Source organism: Mytilus edulis, chromosome 5, assembly GCF_963676685.1.
Source record: "Mytilus edulis chromosome 5, xbMytEdul2.2, whole genome shotgun sequence".
NCBI lineage: Eukaryota > Metazoa > Mollusca > Bivalvia > Mytilida > Mytilidae > Mytilus > Mytilus edulis.
This window is the reverse complement of record NC_092348.1, coordinates 85225853-85246894: the sequence shown is the minus strand read 5'-3', so window position 1 is coordinate 85246894 and position 21042 is coordinate 85225853. Positions and strand designations below refer to the sequence as shown.

General features: G+C 32.1%; 1 long non-coding RNA gene across 1 annotated transcript in view; it reads left to right on the top strand.

Moving 5' to 3' along the window:
- LOC139525521 (uncharacterized) overlaps positions 1 to 20118 on the top strand; it is a 32656-nt gene extending 12538 nt beyond the window's left edge. Inside the window, exons 2-3 of the long non-coding RNA XR_011664918.1 lie at positions 5963 to 6031; positions 20012 to 20118. This is a non-coding gene — a long non-coding RNA (uncharacterized lncRNA). The remainder of the gene's footprint in view (positions 1 to 5962; positions 6032 to 20011) is intronic.
- The last annotated feature ends 924 nt before the right edge of the window (positions 20119 to 21042 follow it).

The following is a 21042-nucleotide window of genomic DNA, read 5'->3' as shown; positions in this document are numbered from 1 at the left end:
TTTTCAAAATAAGAGACTGTGCATTGTGTTCGAAACAACATGTTATAAGGGATATCTGAAATTGTCTAAAATGGCGTTAATGTGAAAATCTTGTTAGTCTCCAAACACAAAATAAATCGCCCGTCGTCAACTCGAGAAGCATTACTCTCTTACTAAGTTTAATAAAAATAATTCTACTGACCATTTAGCTTAGCAACATTGCTGTCACCATATGAGATATCAAAATTAGTTAGTTGTAAACGTATTTATTTTTGCCATTCGATAGGGACTTTCTGTTTTGAATTTTCCTCGGAGGATTTTTGTGTTTGTAATTTTTAAGGCTTTGGCTTTAAATGTTTTCATAGCTCTTCATCTTTTAGTAAGCTACAAAGTAAGTTATGAATATTAAGGCCTCGAGCATCACTGAAATAAAAATGATTGTTAAAATTCGAATCTGGTGCAGGGAAAATTGATACCGTATATGTTATAAACTTATTCTCCAACAATTGTGTATTAGTTTTACTTAATAATTGGTGGAGAAGAGACTTTTTTTAAATTTAATATTCAATTCACGAGGTCAAAACTAAACTGACTAACTGCAAGTATTGCATTTCTTTCCAAATTGTAAAATAGCGAGAAAGAATAACAAAAATAATTTGGAATTATTGTCCTTCATTTCCTCCAACTGATTCATTTTTTTTTTAAAGTTTACAAATACATTGATATATTTTTTGTTCTATAAACACAATATGGTCTCAGAAGAAAGCCTGGACAACTCTATCCTATTCAATATAACCGTTCCTTGATTTTTTTTCTTTAAAAAATACATGGCACACTAAGGTTTATGACATGTTGACTGGGTTTTGCAATCATTTCAAATATTTTTACTAATAAAATGCGTTTTATGATTTTGAGATGTGACTTATTACTTTGTGAATATGCTAGTTGTTGACAACATATAAAAAAGAAGATGTGGTATGATTGCCAATGAGACAACTATCCACAAAAGACCAAAATGACACAGAAATTAACAACTATAGGTCACCGTACGGCCTTCAACAATGAGCAAAGCAGTCCGTTTCTATGTGTGTTGATGTTTGCTTTTGTAGTAGTTCAGTATTTCTGTTGTTCCGTTGTTTTCTTTTTATAGTTGATGCGTTTCCCTTGGTTTAAGTTTGTTAACCGGATTTGTTTTGCTAAATCGAATTATGACTTTTGAACAGAGGTATCCCACCGTTGCCTTAATTTATAGATTAAATGGGTCCGGTGTATTCTATTGTTTTTGCAACATTTTGTATTTTGTCAAACTGTTATTTCACATGTCACTGTAATACAAATGTACTTATTACGTGTTGTGTTTAAAACTTTTCATATCTTGCCACTTATAGTTTTAGGCATCTCTTCCGATTATTTCTATAGATTATCGGAAATGAGTAGGTCCGGTAAGAGCCTATTTTGGCCTCAAATTTCATGTTCGTCCGATGACATATTTTGGACACTTTTTAAACACGTAAGTGTCTATTTCAGTCAAATCAATTATTTTATGTTAAAGATTTGAAATAATTAAGTAATTTAAGACGCTCAAATGCTAGCTGCTGAAATATGAAAAATCAATCACAAAATGTCATAATATGTAAATTTTCAGATGTTTATTGGTCAAAATTGGAAATGGTCGTACCTTGTTTACTCTCAACCTTTATATATGTTATGTATTATGGCCACATCCATTTAATACGGAAACCGTTTAAAATCTAACTTAAATGATAAAATTATGAAGATTTCAGTAATTCAGCATGATTTTAAGATGTTAGTACCCGATGTATGTGCATTGTATTGGGAAAAATAGCCCATATTTATGTAGCAGAAGTATTTGACTTTCCAATAACTTGCTTAAATTTCACATTTTAACAATTTTGTAAAACTGCTATATTTTGGGGCCAACAAGGGGTCTTACTGAGCCTAGTCCTTTGTCAAAATGGTGAAATAATCTTTGTATAGGTATTCTTGCTTTCTAAGCAATACTTAGATACTGTAAACCAACTAATTTTTGCGAGCGATTTAATTTCGCGACTTTCGCGAGTAGAAAAATAACGCAAATATAAATCGTCGCAAATATGTAGATCTTTGATCTATCCTTATGTAATTATATCGACTAGATAAGAAAATTGCGAGATTAAACCGACGCAAAGTGGACTAGGAAGGGTTAAACGCGAAATAAGTATGCGCGAAAATAAGTTGGTTTACAGTATTGAATGACACTTACTAACGTCCTACACCAAGTCAAGAAAATGGCAGTTGTTATCTAATAGTTTGTTTCTATATAAGTCGTATTGTCGTTTGCTGTTTGTTGCGCTTTTGTGTTCTGTTGTTTTGTTGGTTTCCTCTTAAAATTGATGGGTTTCCCTCGGTTTTAGTTTGTTACCTTTGTAACTTTTGAACAGCGGTATACTACTGTTGCTTTTATTTAAAAAAAATAAAAAAATAACCACAATATCGAACTCCATGTTACCCGGATTTTTTTTCTCTCAATCGATTTGTGACTTTTGAACAGCGGTATACTAATGTTGCCTCTATTTACTACCTTGTGTACACGAAGTAGGTGAAATACTATCATTCGATTCTTATTTCAAACCGTGTTCATCTCACAATGATCGACAAAACGTCTATTGGTGAATTCAAATGTATAACTCTAGTTATTGATATCATTTATTGATATTCGTAGTAAGTCTAACTTTTAAGGATTATGAAAATAATCATAAAACAGTAATGATTTGTATTGATATAAATAAATTCATCATATGTACAAGGACTGGAATTTTATATAACGCCAGACTCGCGTTTCGACTTAAAAAGACTCATCAATCAAGCTCGAATAAACCAATGATAAAAAGGCCAAATAAAGTACGAAGTTGCAGAGCAGTGAGAACCAAAAATTCCTAAAAGTTTTGCTAAAAACAGCTAAGGTAATATATGCCTGAGGTAGAAAACCTTAGGGTTTCAAAAATTTCAAAAAGTTTTGTAAACAGTTAATTTATAATTATGACCATATCAATGATAATTCATGTCAACACAGAAGTGCTGGTTTTATTGTAATACGATCACTTGTTTCATTTCTTCTAACGATAGAACTTGAACAATTTATAAAGTAGACATAGAAAAATATACAGATTATACTTCAAAACGTTATTACATTATAACATATTGTCATGAAGAAATACAACTCCTTGTTGCATCTTGGAAGACAATAATCATGAAAAAGCGTTTTGTGCTGTCTGTTATGTCAACCTATTAAAGAAAACGATACAGCTTCAAAAATCAAAATGAATCCTTACAAAAACTCGTTTAATTCAGATAAATGGAATGCATTAAAGTACATGTAATATCAAGTACATAAATTGTTGATAATCAAATAATGCATTATCGGTCACTGTATTTGCACGACTGAACAAATTTTTTTATATATTTTTTAACGAATAAGCTTACAGATTTGCTGAGAGATGTCGCCTTAAAGTGTTCTCTTCGTAGTCATATTGGCCTTATAACAAGGCCCACAACTAGTTTTATCCAATAGTGATTCTTATATTCAAATCAAAGCGAGAATAGCATGAATAGGTGAGAATCCCACACCTATAGGCGTGCTTCATCTGGAACCAACATTTTAAACTGTCTATAAAATGTTAAAGACACACGCTGGAAATTTTCACAGAAAAGGGAAGTTACCAGCGATTAAATGAGGTCATCACATTTTTTTTTTATTTAGTACTATGTACATTCATCGGTTACCCTTTATCATCTTTTGAATCAGAGATATAACTCCTAGTGGAAACATTTCAACTTAATCGTTAATGATACAAGTCGTGATTCTTTAGCTTTGTAGACTGAAGAAATATTTCCAAAATATGATAGAAAACCAATTTCTACAACGACCTTTTTATCTTGTTCTGTCAATGTAACCCCTGTGCCAAAAAAAAAAATAATGTAGACTACATCAACGGTTTCTTAATCTGTCTTATTTTGGCAACTACATCTGTACATGTCAGGATCCCATCATGGTGATTCTTGGCTATGTATTAATAACGTTGTTGTCTTACTCATCTAACTCTGTAATGAGTCTATGCAGTTCTGTGGTCAGTGGTCAGGTGGTTTAAGTAGGTACTACTGTAATCACTAGCCAGTCAACACTGAGGTTGTGAGTTTGAACCCCACTCGTGCAAGTAGTGCACTCGATTCCAATCTAAATTGACTAGGATTTTCAGTTTTCCTATTGAAGGTCGATGGATTTCTCCGGCCATTCCGGCTTCGTCCGCAAATAGAAACTTGCAGCCACGAAAAAGCCAAAAAGAAGTGTTTAAAAGAAGCGTTAAAACACCAAAAATTTAAAAAATAAATCTAAGTCAAATGAACCGAGGTTCTTTTTTTAACAATGGTCGGAAAATTAGTGTATTAATTGGTGTGTATATACTTAACTATAAGTCTTCGGTGCTCATTAAAATAATACAAAATGAAATATTTTTCATTTGGTATGGTTTGTGGTTTAGATTCTTTGAAATATAAAAAAAAAATTAAGTTTCTTGTTTTATATTTGAACCAACTGCCCTACAAAGGACAATGCTGGCATATTTTATGTTAAAGTCTTGCATATTTGCTGATTTAATGTTCTTTAGAATACTTTCTTTGTTGTTAATTTTATTCCAACATAATCAGTATTGTTAAGAAATGTATGATATTTAATTCAGTTTGATAAACTATGTATCAAAGAAACATATAAATAGCACGAATACATTGAATATTTTAAGATATATATTACGTAAAGAAAACTAAAAAAAACAAGAACAATAATCAGTTTTCAAACTTTTTACGACAAGTAGCCAATTGTCCCAATTGTAGAAAAGTTGGTACATATGATGTGGCTCCGTTTTTATACATCCCGTTATTGTGTTATTGTGCTATGGATTTTGTTTTGCTAATGGGCTTTGTCTTTATGGCTTTTTGTGCTTTTTTGTTACATATTTGTTTGTTTGATAGGGATTAAGATTATAACACAATTTTGACTTCTGTACCCCTATTTTTGATATTTTAATCTATCCTGTCTGTTTGTTTTGTTCACACATCGTTGTCCACATAATGGAATTTTATGCGTCTTTCAAACCAGGTTTAATCCCCATTTTCTACATACGAAAATGCATGTACAGTCATTAAATAGTAGTGTGGTGTTAAATCTGTCATTTCCTTTATCTTATTGTAAGACAAGTCTACTATTCTAGTAGTTTGGAAATTTTGTTGTGTGATGTCCTAGTATCAACAAATACTTCACATCATCAAGAGTGTGTTGAAGCTTTTGATTTGTCATTTGATTACGGACTTTCCGTTTTGAATTTTCCTCTGAGTTCGGTGTTTATGATAATTGTAAGTATTTGAGAAGAACTTTCATGATTTGACATCAACACTTAAAACTTTTGAAAATATCATTTAAACGGGTTTGGATAAATTATTCTTCTTCTCAATTATATCAGTTTTGTCAGTTTTCAGTGTTTCTACTAGGCTCTGATTTTTTAATAAAAGTAAACCTTTTTTCTTAGTTTATGATTGCAGTCAAATTCTTTGCCCAAAGAGTGATGTAAAGTCTGCACTAGAACATAAGAGAATATGAACATTTAATGATTGCATAAAAATATGTGTATTATGGTAAGTTAAGAGAACAAAATTAGACTAAGCGCACTTTAACATCACCTGAACTTTCATTGTAGTATTGTACTATCCGTAGATACATTTGCGTATAAACTTTAACAAAAGTTATGTTATTGTTTACTATAAAGTTTTTAAAAAATAGAAGTAAAACATAAAGTGTTATTATACCTTCAAATTCCAACTCCTGTTGTTATTTAGGATGGAGCAGAAGGCCATAACATTGAGAAGTGTTTATACAAATAACTACCATAATGATAATGAACCCATCGTTATTACGTGTGTTTATATTTTCCAGGGACAGACAGAATAACCTGCAAAGTATATGCACAAGGTCAGGGTTTGTTGATTGACGCCAATGAAAAAAGTAAGTAGATTAAATTATGGAATATTTTTAAATTCATGAGTTCTTAAAAGGGAAACTTCCTGCTAAAAGGTAGCCACATATCAAACTTCGAGAAGTTTGTTGCCTTACTTTCGCATGAGGATATTTTTGCCATTGTCGTCAGCATTTCCTGTACTGGCAATGTATTACTATATAACTTTTCATCTCCTTTAGACCAAGATATTCGCAGACAATTTCTTCTGCCTTTGTTTCTTCAACACCCTTAATGAATCTTCGTACTATCCCTAAGTTATCCATATGCTTAAATGTTACTTTGAGTGCTGTTAAGATAATTCTCTAATCCTTACTTGATTTATCCTCTATCTGACCTGTCGATTGTTTTTATCTAATTGACGTATGGTTCGTTTGACCTCAGTTCTTCATTGGTCAAAATTCGCTACGTACGTATCAAACTTTCTTGCTTTCCTCGGAAATCCCAATTGTGACATCATGAAAAAATGCAATCATGTCTGATGACGTCACATAGAAAGAACGCATCTTTCTGAAAGTTGTTTGAAAAGAAGGATTAAGATTGTCTACATATCATGAAAAGCATTAGAGAACAGATTCCACCACCAAAATATCGTGCACTCTGCTAAACTCGGCGAGCCACGCGTTTCAAATTTGTAATTTTGACTGTCTCGAGTGGATATATATTGTATCCAATTCGATGCAGTGGTATAACCTATATAGCTCTTAACTGTTAGCTTCATTCCATTTTCTAACGCATCAATATTGACTATGTTTCACAAAGAGGAAATAGAAAAGGGAAATGTTTGCAGTTCATTATCACTGAACTAGTATATATTTGTTTAGGGGCCATTTGAAGGACGGCTCCGGGTGCGGGAATTTCTCGCTACATTGAAGACCTGTTGGTGACCTTCTGCTGTTGTTTTTTTCTATGGTCGGGTTGTTGTCTCTTTGGCACATTCCCCATTTCCATTCTCAATTTTATCTATTAATCGTTGTTAAAATTGTTCACTCTGGTTTTTGTTGTTTAAGTCAATTTTATATTAATAAAGACAACTGTTGAAGTCTGATCCTTGATAGCTGGCTCATAATTTGATACACAAAAATCATTCGTTGGGTTTGAATCAAGAAAGTTGAAAGGACAAAAACCTGAATTTGAGGGACAAGAGATGTCTTCCAGTATTTACAATCACATTAGGTGTAAAATTTTATCAAAGATACCATGATTATAATACGATATGACAGACGTACGTTTCATCTTTATGATATTCATCAGCAACATTCAAATCTACACAGTTTGAATGGTAACTCAGATGAATTTAAAGTGCATGAAAAATCCTAAAATATAGTTCCCATTTTGTATGATGACATATATGTCTGGGTAGAACCGCATATTTAAAGTGTTTGATTGATTTCTACATCTTAATAACAGTAAATGTTCATGAAAAAATCTTATTAATGATATATTAGGTCAATACAGGAGCACTGTCTACTGGTCTAACAGTACCCTCGGGGGCGAAAGTCATCGGCGATATCTTTCAATATAATTCAATAAGCCAGAGGCACGTTGCGAGCACTGACTTTTTGTGCTGATGATGTCCTCTCGGATGAGAGGTTCTTCACCTGAAAACATAGTGTTGATATCTATGAGTGTTTCGTGTTTGGGTTATGTTATCCCCTGAAAAATTATGTATGGCTTCAATAAGCATTGCATAAAAAGCAAATCTGAGGATTTACCTTGTTTGTATTAGATATCTTAGCTCCATTACATTTCTTCTAGGTACTGATGTTGTTTATTTTCTTAATTACTGTGGATTCATTATGAGTCTTCGGATACCAATGTTATAGGATTTATTGTGTACTAGGAAACCAAGAATTTACATATTCAACAAATTACAACTTTTCGAAAAGAATATATGCAGACTTTGTAAAAAAAAACGAGATTAAATATTGGTACCCATGAAAATAAATAAATAAAAGTAAGTGTTTTTGAGTTCCTGTTTTTTCTTTGTAAATTAATTACCTTTACTGCTTAATGCATTTTTGGTCGTGTTCTTTTGGCGTTGCTCGGTGCTTGCGCATCCCACCGATGTGTTGTGCCGTGGTCATTTTTTTTTGTTTTGTTTTGTTTTGCTTGTCTTTCTTTTTTGTTCGTGCGCTAAATGTTTGTTTAATAGTGGTTAAGATTGTAACACAAAAGGTTTAATCCGCCAGTTCTACTTTAGGAATACCTGTGCCAACTCGGGAATATTACAGTTGTTTCCCAGTCGTTTGGTGTGATTGAGCTTTTGATTAGGCATTTTATAAGGGACTTTACGATTTTAATTTTTTGTATTTTTGTTTATCTTATCTTTTGCTTACTTATATCGTTTTAAAACACATGTGAACTGTGACTCTTAAGATATTTAAAAATGAATCAATATTAATAAAGGTACAACATTAGATGACAGCAAAGTATCGATACCCTCGGGAACTAAACGTGCACACGCAGAGGAAATAATTTGGACGCATTAATACACAGAATATCGAGATAAATGTGATGCATCATACATAACGTGGTATTGCTTCTGTCACCTCTGTGGTGACAATAAAAAACAATTTAGACAGTAAACGAAAAATGGCCACTCTTAATTACTTATATCTATACCTCTTAATGCTAAATTAGCACGTTGGTTATAGTTTTAAAATCAAATTAATTCATTTAAAGCAACGTAATAAATGTTAGCATACTTGTCTTATTTTGTTTTTACTTTAAATTCATGGAATTGACGCAAGATAAAGCTGACAGTTATTTCTTTAGATGACACCGCAAATATATTTAAAACCAAGAAAAGCAGCTTTTACCCACACTTCATTAAGCGGAATATAGCAACCAAATATTTCGATTTCTATATGATATAAATTAGACTATAGAACATCTCATACTTGACAGCTGTTCATTTATAGATAGGGGCAATAGTGGTTTGTCGATATTTATATTCAAGTTCTATGTTATGCTAATTCTGAACAAACAGTATGACATTTTTAATAATTCTAATTTTTTGCAAATTCAATCTGTTTATGTAAAGTGGTAAACGATAAAATGAAAACACATCACACAAGCATACAACAAAATTTTGGACCAATGATAGTTGTCAAAACGTCTCCTTTCCTTTTAAAAATGAGGGAAAAGAAGATGGAGACCTAATTCTTATTTCACTTATTAAAAAGAATGTTTTCATAGTACACTATCATTGACTATGTTCAATGGACCGTGGAATAAGGAAAAAATCTCTTATTTCGCTTTAAAATTAGAAAGATCATATGATAGGGAACATGTGTACTAAGTTTCGGACTTCAACTTCATCATAAACTACCTTGCCCACGAACGAACGAACAGACGCAAAAACCAGAAAACATAAAGTGGGGCAAAAAAAAAAAAGAAATCAAAATGCACGCCTCCGGGTACGGGAGTTCGCTGCATTAAAGACCCATTGCTGGCCATCGGCTATTGTCTGCTCTTTGGTCAGGTTGTTGTCTCTTTGACACATTCCCCATTTCCATTTTAATTCATTATTTGTACGAAACTTTAAATGACTTTCGTAGGTGTGTCATTAAAAAAGAAATTAAAATGCACGCCTCCGGGTACGGGAGTTTCTCACTGCATTAAAGACCCATTGATGGCCTTCGGCTATTGTCTGCACTTTGGTCAGGTTGTTGTCTCTTTGACACTTTCACCATTTCCATTTTTAATTTATGATATGTACAAAACTTCAAATGACCTTTCCTCACGTATGGAGCAGTATCTTTTCATCCTTCTAGAGCATATGTGATCAACCCCAGCCTTTGACGTTTTTTTTCAACTTTTAAAGTTCTTTATTTTATGTTGTGTCAAGTGACAATTTTTCCGGATTTTATATAAAAGTCATGGTCAGATTTCGTCTATTTCTGTTGAGACGTCAGAATCTTTGTAGACAAGCTTTTCTGTTGGTGTGCAGTCATAACCTATTGTATATCTTTTTCTTGATATACAAGACATACCGATATATTCGTTTACATGTTAATGCGGCACTAAGATATCTAGTTGTTTTATATGTATTGGATTTTTGTACACTCTTTTACTTATGGCAATTGCACCTATCAGCTCTTATTTTTCTTAAACGAGTATATATTTTCAACTTTGGGGGTACAAATGTCGATATTAAACTTTTTTACTGACTATATGTGTGTGTTAACATTGTATTAATTATTATTGCATGGACCAAATTAAAATAAAACATGCAGGATTGATTACAAAAAAATCTACTTTTGGATTTCAAGTCCATAATTCGTAACTTTGTTATTGGTTGACTTTAAATATATTTCATTCTTTTTCTTTTTGATAAATTGCCTTTTTCATTAAATAATTATTTTTTTTGTGATCCGGCTTATAGCTTTAATTACTGATTGGTTTTACTTATTCGCTGATTTTGATTTATACTGATAAAGTTTGTGAAGATGTACAATTTACACCGAATTATGCTTTCACTTTTTCGTTATAAAACTTCACTTTGGGTAGTTACATTGATCTTGTTTTAATGATTGTGAGAATTTGATACTGTTGGGCTACGTAAATTGAAAAAGATATTCAGGTGATAGTTCTAACAAGAGGCAAAAGTAGTCTTATGATGTTTAATGTCGTGAGGCTAATTAAAAACTAAATAAAATCATATTTACTCCAAAAAGGATCAAGACTTGTTGCATGGAAAGGATAAGCGTCTTGCGTAATCCACCATGCAGATTGTAGACTCAGAAAAATGTCACAAAAGAGAGCAGGATACAATCAGCTGTTCATATAAAGTTCAGATGACTATCATGGTACCATACGATCCAATCTCGGGAAAGGGAATATATATTAAAAACTGTACACATCAGATCGGTTATCTAATTGTGACAGTGTCCGTGAAACTGATTTGAAGTTGATTTGTGTCGTTTTTTTCTTATATCCCTGTTGTATCGGTTGCAGGATCTGCTTACCCTTCCGGAGCACCTGAGATCACCCATAGTTTTTTGGTGGGGTTTGTGTTGTTTATTCTTTAGTTTTCTATGTTCTATGTTGTGTCGTGTGTGCTGTTGTTTGTTTGTCTTTTTCATTTTAAGCCATGGCGTTGTCAGTTTGTTTTAGATTTATGAGTTTGACTGTCCCTTTGGTATCTTTCGTCCCTCTTTTGTTGTGTATCTAATTTTTTTTTTACAAAACGTGAACACGCTCCGATCTGCATCAATTGAGTTGTGGAGTGTCTTTGTAATGATACTAGTAGCATGTAACTACTGCAAAAGGCAAGTTAACAATGGGAAACTGAAATCGTCACCTATGTCATAAAAATAGATTTTACGCACTAATATGTTCATTTGACAATTAGAAAATAAACTGACAACGCCATGGCTAATAAAGAAAAAGACAAATAGACAAATAAGAGTACACAAGACAGATCATAGAAAACGAAAGACTGAGAAACACGAACCCTACTAAAAATTGGGGGTGATCTCAGGAATCCTCATCAATGTAGAAAAAACATACTCTAATTTTTCGAAGTTTCAAGGCCATCTAATTTTTTGAAGTTGATCGTAAACCACATCGCACACTGCTGAAATGATAATAGGAAATCAGTAAAATCCTAGACAGATGGATCAAAACTGATTTTTTTTATTTGTATGGCATATATTGAGGCTGATCAGGCGTGCATTCAAAAGTTCAGTCAAAATCTACGTTATATAATGAACACAATGGTTTCTTACGCTTTAAAGAAGTCCGATGTTGTGGATGCCATATTCGTAATCAAGTGTACAGTCAAAAATCAATATTTAGAACGTATAGATATCAAACTTGGAATTCAAAGCTAAAAGTGGGAATTCCACATTTACCCCTACATCACAGACGAAAGAGAAGAATGTAGTAAATCTCAAATCCGCCCTTCTCTCCTTTCTATTAAAAAGAACGTTGAAAATCTCCAGTTTTCACAACATTCTAAAGATCTACTTCAAAACCTTCAATCGTACTCACTTAAATATTGCAGTTACATCAAAACTTAATGATGCTCTGTCCTTTTGTGTTACCTTGGTTTGTAACACACAAATACCACATTTAAAAAAAAACCACGAAAAAAATATAGTATTATTTAATTTGTTTTTCTTATTACATAATCCTTTTACTTCATATAATCTTATAGTCATATAGGGACAAAGGACACAGTTTTAGATGGTGAATATATTTTTACCGCATTTAAGCCCAAATGGAATAAACTGCAGATTGGACACGTTAATGTCATCATTAAGAACCAACGCATCCTCAATTCAGAACCAAAACAACACTTCTTAGTAAATGACGATACACATCTTGCTTCTTTTGGTGCAAAGAGTGTTATCCAACATTGTTTTCTATTTACCTTTGTTGTGTTTTTCTGAACGTAGATGGCATTATCCAGTATTGATGCCCTTGTACCTATATTTTTCACCACTTTTCTTGTGTCTATGTATTTCTGATATAGTCAGCACAAATCCATTATTGTTTCCTATACGTGTGTTTTGATGACGTAGCCAACATTGTCAAGTAATGTTGGATTTCCTCATATAAGTGTATCCAGTATTGTTTTCCTTTCACCTGTCTTTCTTATGACGTAGACAACACAATCCAGTATTGTTTTGTGAGGGTTTTTTTTCATGACATAGGCGGCATAATCTAGTACTGTTTTTTTTAATCTGGGAGTTTGATGTCACTTGTATCGATACATTATAAAATTACTCTACTATTATTGCTTAGTACGTTTTTCATTGAAAGTTTTTTTGTACAATAAATTGATTTTTGAGGCTTGACTGAATGCGTAAAATACTTGTTTAATCTGTCTAAAGTGACGAACATCGTCGGGTCCAAATATAGCTTCACAAATGCAAACTGTATATACCATTGTTTTGATTTTGAAGATTTTATATTGACTTCAAAGAGTTCAGTTGGATTTTTTTTGTGTCGTTTGGGTACTGACTTTTTAACGTGCAAACAGCATCTCCTCATATTTAAAAGCAATATCAAATCCAAATATTGTAGCATGAAATTCCTACAAAGTCTAATTAAAAGGATACGGGGGAGTTTTTGAAAATCACTGATTAGATTTTTAACAATAAATGGGCAACCTTTATATATAGGTTGATTTCTTAACGAAAAGAATGATTTAAGGGATAATCGTACAATTTGCCTGCGTTATAAATAAAATTACAATACAAATCATAAATGAATTATTGTAGAATATATCTGGAAGTTGGTTTTCCATTTTGAAATGATAGATAACAATATCGAATGACTCTTTCTCTTTGTGAAAGATCGTACGGTGACTTATAAACGTTCACATATATTTCATTTGATCTTAAATGATAATTTCTCATCGGCAATCATATTTTTTGTCTTTATATTTAAATAATAATAAAGTGAAATAATTTAAATATAAAAATCCCGCAAGGGGAAAAAGCTTTTATATTGAATCGTTAAAATTTTAAAGAAAAATATTGTAGCAGGTTACACTAGGTTATGACCTTGATTTCCTTGTTATTTATCAGAAGTAGAAATTAAACAACGATTGAAATGTTAGACGTCACTGCAAACGCACACACATCGAACTATTTGAGACCTGTACAACCGAAACGGAGAAGTCAATGAAAGGGAACAGAACATTCAATATGAGAACTTATATAGAAAAACTTGTCAACGCAAAATCAAATTTCCTTTTATATATGTAAAAGAGGGACGAAGAATACCAAAGGGACAGTCAAACTCATAAATCTAAAACAAACTGACAACGCCATGGCTAAAAATGAAAAAGACAAACAAACAACAGCACACACGACACAACATAGAATAAACAACTTGAACCCCACCAAAAAACTAGGGGTGATCTCAGGTGCTCCGGAAGGGTAAGGTGTACAAGGGAATCGATGTCGTTTTTATTGGGTTTGTTTCATTGCTGTCGGATCTGCGCATACTCAATGTTAAATTTTATTCAAACTGATGATTTTTATAGAGATTGTGTCGTTCGTTTTGTAGACAATTGTATTTTTCGAAAACTTTACTTTTATTACATTTTTACCTGTAGGAATCTTTCATCCGCAATTGGATATAAAAGTTACTTGCAAATCACGCAATCAATGGCAGAATAAGCATGCAAAACTATATAAAATTAAAATCTTAGGATTATTAGTTGAAGTGAAATTTGTTACTAAATGTTCATTCCCTAACATTGGTATCACTGCTACTTGAGAGCACATAACATAATTCCAATTATTTTAACATTTGTCTTTCTCGTTTAAATTCTGGTTAAATTGTAATAGCATCGGGCTATCAATTTTGTATTGCTATCATAATTATCAAACGAAAGAAACCACAGAATAATATTCTGGTAGACCGCGAAATAAAATATTAATTTTCCACCCTTTGAAGAGCAAAGGTGAGCATATAGCCGTTAAATTATTTTTCGCATCAGTCAAAAATCACTTCTTGTGGTTAGCTGAATAAAAGCTTTTCACTTAAGTGTTGATGAAGATATCAAGTTAAGCGAACAATGACACATGTTTCATACAAATTGAATAATACATAACTCATAATGAATGCTATTGCTGAAAACCTAAATCAATTGTGATATTTTTTTTACTATTTCTTAAGATACAAACGTTTACATCATCTTAAACAGTTTATGCTGACTTTGCTTGAACAAAAAAAAATAGAACATGGGCAAAGAAAATCAGAGTTGGTTCGAGAAGGGTGGAAGAAATCAATAGCAAAAACAAAGACAAAAAGTCACAAAACTTCTATTTGAAAACTTAGTATTGAATAACTCTCAACAGCCAGTTTGATTTAATATGAGTTATATCATAACAAATAAACTCATCATAGATATCAGGATCAAAATTTTATATTCACGCCAGACGCGCGTTTCGCCTAAAAAAAAGACTCATCATTGACGCTCGAATAAAAAAATTTAAAAGGCCAAATAGAGTACAAAGTTGAAGAGCATTTAGGACCAAAAATTCCTAAAAGTTTTGCCAAAATACAGCTAAGGTAATCTATTCCTGAGGTAGAAAAGCCTTAGTTTTTCAAACATTCAATGTTTTGTTAACAGTTAATTTATAGTTATGAACATATCAATGATAACTCAAGTCAACACAGAAGTGCTGACTACTGGGCTGGTGATATCCTCGTGGAAATAAATCTCCACCAGCAGAGGCATCGACCCAGTGGTTGCAAATAAACTCATCATAGATACCAGGATTAAAGTATTATATTTACGCCAGACGCGCGTTTCGTCTAAATAAGACTCATCAATGACGCTCGAATAAAAAATGTTTAAAAGGCCAAATAGAGTACACAGTTGAAGAGCATTGAGGACCAATAATTCCTAAAAGTTTTGCCAAAATACAGCTAAGTTAATCTATTCCTGAGGTAGGAAAGCCTTGGTTAAATTTTGATGAAATCTCCTAAGGTACGAGGTTTATGTTCATATTAAATGTAGTTAACAAACCTTGGTGCAAAAAAAGGTAGGAAATATTAATTTTGAAGTGAATTTCATCTACAAATAAATCCTACAGAACACTCGAATTAAAACATTTAGAAGGCCAAATCACATTCGAAGTTGAAAAGCAATAATAAACACCAATTATTTCGAGATATAGGGCCAATTGCGGATTACTAGTGTAATAAATGATAATTGTTTAACTGTTTAAGTTTTTACTTGTTTAAATTAAGCATTTTCGTTACTAAAGTTCGTCACTATTTGTAATTTCCTGTGGTGTTTGTCGTTGATGGAGGATGTTCGTTGTTGTTCTGCGGTTTGCATGTTGTGTCGACTATTATATTATTTGTTTGTGCGTTTGTCTGTAATGAATGGTATTGCATGTGTTTGTGCTGTACGTTCTGTCACGTTGTGCTGTCATTGAAGTGATGGTTTTCAACATTGTCATAAAAATAGGAGGTTTGTTTTTATGTTGGCGTTTGTGTTTTTACCACTTCAGAGCTTCCAGTGTTCATTTGTTTTGCCAGTTTTCCGGTTGATGTGTTTCCCTCGGTTTTTATTTGTAACCCACATTTGTTTTCATCAACCGATTTATGACTTTTGAACACCGGTATACTTCTGTTGCCTTTATTCAGTTATTAGAATAATTCAATATTTTACAAACAGTAAATATAGGTTTTACTAAAAAGCAAGAAGATGGTAAATTCAGAGCATTTCCCTTTAAAAAAACTACATTCCGTTCTATATATCGATTTAAACACGGCCAATATTGCTGACTATGCGTTTTTTCATTGTTGAAGACCGTATAGTGATCTGTAGCTGTTAATGTCTATGTTATTTTGTTTCCGGTGAAGAGTTATCTCATTGGCAACAAACCCACATCTTCCTTATTTTTGTAAGCCCCATATTTAAAGGATTTTACTTAATCTTTTGGGGTAAAAAATCATAGGTATCAAACATTTCATAACACCAATTTTCAAACTTAATGATTCGTAAAACCCAAAAAGATATAAATCCCATAATAGTAAAGCATCATATAATTTCTTTGAAGAATATGATTTATTAATTGTATGGTAACAAAAACTTTTTAAAATTAACGTCTTAATTTAGTTATGCACTTAAGTGTTGCAACTTCATGGTATACAATTGTATATCGTATCTTTTGATAAAAATTTATGATTCATCTTTTGGTGTTATTGCTACTTTTGTCACATGAATATTTATTTAGGTTCCAACTTCTAAGAAAGCAAATATATATATGTGTTTGGTGTTTTATAATTATTAAATTGTGATTACGTGTGTGATGTCTTCCCCCTTATCTTTTTGTTTTGTACGTTGTTCAGAGGTTTAGCGCGCATAATCAGTTGATACGGTTAACGTTAGATTTAAATGCAAACCAAACGAGCTTGAGACGTACAGTGAGTTAGATGTTCAGGAACACTATGTGTCAACTTCGATCTCTTTTATCCAGGGACACAAATTGTAGTGTTAGTTTACCAAAAGTACAACCGTATTACCAAAACTTTGCAATAAAACTTTTTAAAACGGAAAACAGTTCATGAATTGATTAAATCGTACAGTTTATGAATAAGTTTATTCGTACAGATAATGAATTGATTGATTCCGACAATTTATGAAATGATTAATTCGTACAGTTTATGAATTGATTAAATCGTACAGTTTATGAATTGATTTATTTATGAATTAATCAATTGGTTCAGTTTATGCATTAATTTATTCATACAGTATTAGTTCCAACAGTTCATGAATTGATTAAATCGTACAGTTGATGAATTGGTTTATTCGTACAATTCATAAATTGATTAATTCGAACAGTTCATGAATTGATTAAATCGTACAGTTTATGAATTGATTTATTTATGAATTAATCAATTGGTTCAGTTTATGCATTAATTTATTCATACAGTTACTAAAATTGTTAGTTCCAACAGTTCATGAATTGATTAATTCGTACAGTTCATGAATACGCAGCTCATTTGGTCAGTTAATGAATTGGTTAATTTCAACAGTTCATCAATTGTAATATTCCTGCATTTTTTGAAATGCCGATAGTTCCAGCTGTTCATTTCCTTATATAAAATAACATTAGTTTTCTTTTCATTAAGTAAAGAAAAAGTCAGAGGAATTCTATTCACAATTTTTTGTGTATTTTATGGTCCTTCTACGTCGTTGATATTTTTGTTAACAAAAATGCTTAAACTTCAATGCAAATTTAAAAAGGGGAAGTCTTTAAAAACTAACAAAATCAAACTGTATCGATCAACTGTATCGATAAACTGTATCGATCAACTGTATCGACCAACTTGTGAAGAACAACTGCCATATTCCTGACTTGATACAGTCACCGAATGAATTGGTGGGTAAAACCTGGCTTTATAGCTCGCTAAATCTGCCACTAGTATGACAGTTATTTACAGATTCGTTATACTTTATATATAAAAGTAGGTAAGCAAATCATCCAGATTTAATAGATTAATGGAAAAAAATGAAAAAAAGTTGCTGCTTCGAACGTATTTTGCTGTAGGTAAATTGATTCGGGTCTATTTGTGGCTAACTATATTGACAATTATCGCTGTTTGAAGAAATTGCACTAGAAAGTGTACGTTGCACCCGAACTCAACATATCTGCATGCTAACTTGATAATTAGCCAGCATTATATAGGGAACCTGCAAACATTCCTTGGTGTGCTTTATTTGTAATATTCCTATGGTCTAGACGACAGTTGTTACGATGTATAAGTACAAGAACAAAAATAACTGTTTGAGTCCAGACTTTGATAATCTATTTGAAAATGTGTCCTTATCATCACACCAGGCGGCTTGAATCTAAATTAAAAAATTAAAAAGGTTTTAAGACGAAAAGGGGCAACTTGGTTCACAAGTTTATAAAAGTCAAACTATAATCTGGTAAAAATTTAGAAACAAAAAATTATCTATAAAATTACAATCGGAAAAACATTTCACAATATAAGGAAAAGAGGCATTAACAAAACAAAACCAAGTGAAATTAAGAAGGAAAAGTCCATAAATAAAGGCAACAGTAGTATACCGCTGTTGAGAGTCATAAATCGATGGAGAGAAAACAAATTCGGGTTACAAACTAAAACTGAGGTAAACACATCAACTTAAAGAGGAAAACAACGAAACAGCAGAAGCACTGAAGTGCAACAAAAAGCCAAAACGACAATGCACCACTCAGAGAAACGAACTATAAGATAACAACTTTTAATAAAACCAGAAAAACAACAATATTCGACTACATAAACTAACGCATAACGCTACGAAACAAAGGAAAAGAACTGTCATACTCCAAACCTGCTACGCATTTTCCGAGGAAGATGGTGGAATGATTTTTTTTTAAATATCTGACTAAGATACACACAAGAATTGTTTTAAACTATAAGCATATTTGAAGAGTGTTTTTTTTAAATGCAACTTTCTACAATTATCGCTTTAAATCGACTTTGCATAAGAGATATCGTTTTTGTATCTCGAATGTCTAAATTTGTGTTTCTTGACTTACAAAAAGATGCATCTACATTTATATGCTTACGTATACGTATATAAAATTCGAAAGGTAAGCTATGTGTTATGATTTGCTTTATCGATCATATCTTTGACTCCTTTGAAAGGTTATAAAGCAAACCCCAACGCTAACGGTATTATTAGGCAAAATATATTCAAATAAGTATCATTGAACATACATTTTCTAACATACGTCATCTTCCAAAAGGTACCCCTATGTTTTTTGTTTTTTTTACTCTAAATTGATTTAACAGTAAAACAAATCCCTTACATTACTGTTTTGTTCATAGCTCATTTGTTGGTGACCAGGCATGAATTACTCGAGATACTAAGGTTTTTCAACATCCTGGTTGCATTGGTTTTTTTTGGCCTTCCAACCGTTACATTTGAATGCCACTGATGAGTAGGCTGGCATACACGAAACGCGTCTTTACAAAGTGATGCCATTGCTGATGGGCGTTTAATTACTCAAAGACTTAAGTGTTTCTACTGTCCGGTCGTGTGGTCATAACATTTTGAATTTTATCGTACTCAGACTCGGATGATTGATCTAATTTTAGCAGCTATTTTATGTTCACATACTCGCACACACACATACATGTTGCAAAGTTAAAAACACTCAAAAACAATCTAGAGTAGCTTGATTGTAAAATATGCATCAGCATGGATAATCTACATGAATTAAATGAAATAAATATAATATCTTATTCGATCTTTTCGATTTTTAAATATTTTATTAAGCAATTTGTGAACAGATATCTGTTATGTTAAACAGGAAATGAATTCATTTGAAGTTTCAAAAATATAAGCTTTTGACTAATGTTATTGGAAATGTCGATATTATAAAAACAAAACACAGAAAGAAGTGCCCTACAATTTTCTGACATCTATTGAGATACATGTCGACATAAAAATTGTTTAACTCTTATTACAGGTAGGCAGCTAAAAGAAAACATGAAAGCAAAAGAAGGGTAAGTACTATCTGTTTCCAGTGGACTAACTTGAACTATTTGATAACAATACAATGCTAATATATAGTGAAATGGAACTGTTGCAGGTGATAAACTCTAAAATCTGTTGAAAATCGTATGCTTCTTTTTTATGATAAGCGGCTGTGAGTACGCATTTTTCGACATGTATATTTTTCTGTGGTATATGCGATATTAAACCAGAGAAATGAGAAATTAAGACGACAGTAGTTTACTCCTGTTCAATCTCGTAAATCAGTTACGAAAAGACAAATCATGAATACCAAATAGATCTCAAATCATGTCCACAACATACGACAAATAGTGTTTGCTGATACATATATAATACTGTCAGCATTGTCCGCTAACTTTCAAAACGATTTACAAGCCAATTTGCACGGACACTTTTTCAAATGACTTTGTCAAGTCTTGATTGATTCAAATCACTTTGACTTGCTGTAATCTATGTTTTGCAAGGTAGTAGTGCTAAACCGGAATTCATGGATTTCATATATTTAACCTGCCACAGAATCTAGAATGTCCGAATTGCATCGAGTTTTCTTCGGAAGTTATGTTATGCATATCTTATAAAACAATGTGCAATGGTGTCTTGGCATTTTGACTGAGTATGGCATGTTATGAACGAAATACTTATCCGTTCCAATCACCTTATCTCGTGTGTTAATGAGTTTATGCAATTCTTATGGTTCTTGTTGGGTTTTTTTTTATACCGAGATTTGTATTTTCAAAATGGATTAACGTAATTTGAGCAATATTCTTTTGTCTCTTCGTTGGTTTACTGATGTAGTTTTTCGAAAGTTCTTAAGTATGTATATGGAATCTGTGTTAATTGTAATTATGAAAATAATTCTCATGATAGTTTATTCTGAGAACTGATTTCAACCGATAAATAGGAATGCTTAAACCAAAGAATGAGTAGTGACTGAAGATTTTATAATAATTTTTTTTATTAGATAGAAGAGGGACGAAAGATACC